Source organism: Nelumbo lutea, chromosome 7 (genome assembly GCF_056320005.1).
Source record: "Nelumbo lutea isolate HS-2025 chromosome 7, American lotus-T2T, whole genome shotgun sequence".
NCBI lineage: Eukaryota > Viridiplantae > Streptophyta > Magnoliopsida > Proteales > Nelumbonaceae > Nelumbo > Nelumbo lutea.
In genome coordinates, this window is record NC_142690.1 from 10,606,068 (window position 1) to 10,608,622 (window position 2,555).

Sequence of the window (2,555 nt, forward strand, 5' to 3'; positions counted from 1 at the left end):
TATCTTATGATTTCTTTTTTCTTGAATGTATAAATTTATGTTAATTTACATTTCTTACATCCAAACTCTAATTTACATTTCTTATTTAATAAATATTTTTGAATATATTATGTAATGTTTATTTATTTATTTATATTTTTTGAAAATAAATAATAAATAATTATTAAATATATTTTCACTTAGAAATTGTGTTAATGCATATTTTATGGTTGGATAAGAGAGTTGGTTTTTTCCCATCCCATTAAACATTAAAACTTAAGAATTATAATTTATAAATTATAGTTAAGTATAGGATTTTTAATGAAATTATAATTAACTACTATATATTTCTTCCTAAAACCATTAAAATATATTAATTTAATGTATATACACCTCATTTAAGTCTTATATTTAGTGTTGTTATGTATTTTTATGATTTATTAAAATATTTATAGTGTTTCAAAGCGTATATATGCATATTTTAATTTTTTTCTGATACGCATGCATATTAAACATATCTCAATATGTATATTAAAATTGCATTTCTTATACACTTTATGTTTCGATACTTTAAACCTTGATTTGGCATCGATAGTTATTCCTCTTTGCTGATTATTCAAAATTGGTAACCAAAAATTGTTGGTTGGTATCATTGATGTCAAGTTGATTTCTGAAAAATCAATTTTAAATCTGTTTGATACTAATTTTCAAGCGCCGATTATTTTTATATTAAAGTTATCATTCAATGCCACGTTGAATGTCATATCATCCTCAAAAAGTCGGAATTAATTAGAGTTTATAAGAAATCACAAAAAAATGATATCCCTAAAAGGGATGGTTTTAATAATCAATTTTTAGCTAATTTCCTGAAAATTGCCAAAAATCAGTCCAGCGAACAGAAATTTCAACGCAGATTCCTGGCTCCAACATGACAGTAATTTTCAACAAATCATCATATGCCAAATATCACCCAATATACCAGAATTCTTTTCCTTTTCAATTTTTTGGTAAAGTAGCTTTATGCCCCCACGTGATGTACGTGCACGTGAAGACTATTGGCACTCACAGCGCCGAGCGTTCTCATCTCAGCTCTTGGCCAGCTTTTGGGAAGGGAGAAGGGATGCTAACTAACCACCTACCCCAGACACGGTCGTTGGTGGGTGGGGGGAGGGCGTAGTGCGTTAGCTGGGTGTATGCAATGAAATTCTTTTCTCTACCTCCATCGCCATCTCTGTTACAAATTGATACATCATAACATAAACGATTAAAATCCATGAATTACTACTGGGTTGAATTTGCATAAACTAAACAAGATACAATATATAGAGCTTGGTTTGAATTATCATTAATTAGAGCACTGGTGTTTTCCGATACATTTCCATCTCTACTATTGCAGCACTGCTCTTAAACTAATACAGTCTAATATATATTGGATCGCAACGATGTTAGGGTAATCACTGTTTGATATAAGCTCGATCGCTCTGCTTAATCCTCCAATTATCCGATTCACTTCACTCCACTAGCTCCTGAAAACACAAGCCCAAAACAACTTCAAAAACAACACTTTTGCTAGCTCTCTGTTTGATCGCCCTGTGAACATAAAGTTTCTATGATTACATCTGTATCGCTTTATACTGCGAAATCAGAAACACAATAATATATATATACCGATTGTGAAACCAGCAGAAACTCTTAAATCTTGAGATACCCATTCAGGAAGAAGGTGAATCACAGCCTGAATCTGGAAAAGTAGTAGATAGATGAAGCAGGGATAGCTGGGGATCGGCCTGCACAGTCTCATCTTGCGTTGGTACTCTGTCCTTGATGCCTCGTTTTTCATTCTTGTCCCCATCAGTTGAAAACTGAACAGAAGGAAGCAAATCAGCGGGGAAGAAGTTGCATTGAAGGTTGTCACGGACCCTTGATCGGAGCTGTTCTACTTTGGGTTTTCCTTCTCTTGTGCGGGCTTCATGGGGAAGAACTGGTTGCTGAGTCTTGTCTCCACCGGCTGGAAATTGAGCAGAGTTAAGTAAATCAGTGGGGAAGAAGTTGTAGAGAAAGCTGGCCATTGATTCCCAGCTGCGAAGAAAGAAAGTTTATGGAGATGATCTGAGGAAAGAGGAAGACAGGGAGCTAATTTATATAGAAACAGATGGCTATTGAGTGGCCTCCAAGCTCATTTTTCCTTTTTCATTTATTTGTTTATTATTTATTTTTTAGGGAAGAATACATGTGGAGAGTCAGTTCAGAGTTCTGACAAGATAAATATATATATATATATATATATATATATATATATTTTACTTGCACGTTTGGTAGAATTCTTTATATTTCACGTTTGGACATCTTAGATTGGAAAAATATCTGGTGGGCTTTGTTGAATTTTTGTGGCTGAAAAAATTTCAGAGCATCACTTACAACTGCCTAGGTAATCTTTTTCTTCTCTTATAATCCGTTAATATTGAATCTTGTTGGGAATGTCTTGACTATTGTGTATGGGCTATAGCCCACCCAGCTTATAGGAACCCTACTTGCATTTTGGGCCCCCATAACAGATGTCTACTCACAACACATTA

General features: G+C 33.6%; 1 long non-coding RNA gene across 1 annotated transcript; it reads right to left on the bottom strand.

The window, feature by feature from the left end:
• Window positions 1-1,243: 1,243 nt before the first annotated feature.
• On the bottom strand, window positions 1,244-2,230 carry LOC148845046 (uncharacterized). The gene is made up of 2 exons (XR_016101948.1): window positions 1,648-2,230; window positions 1,244-1,505 (listed from the first exon to the last, which is right to left on the bottom strand). It is a non-coding gene; the product is annotated as an uncharacterized LOC148845046 (long non-coding RNA).
• Between the last annotated feature and the right edge of the window lie 325 nt (window positions 2,231-2,555).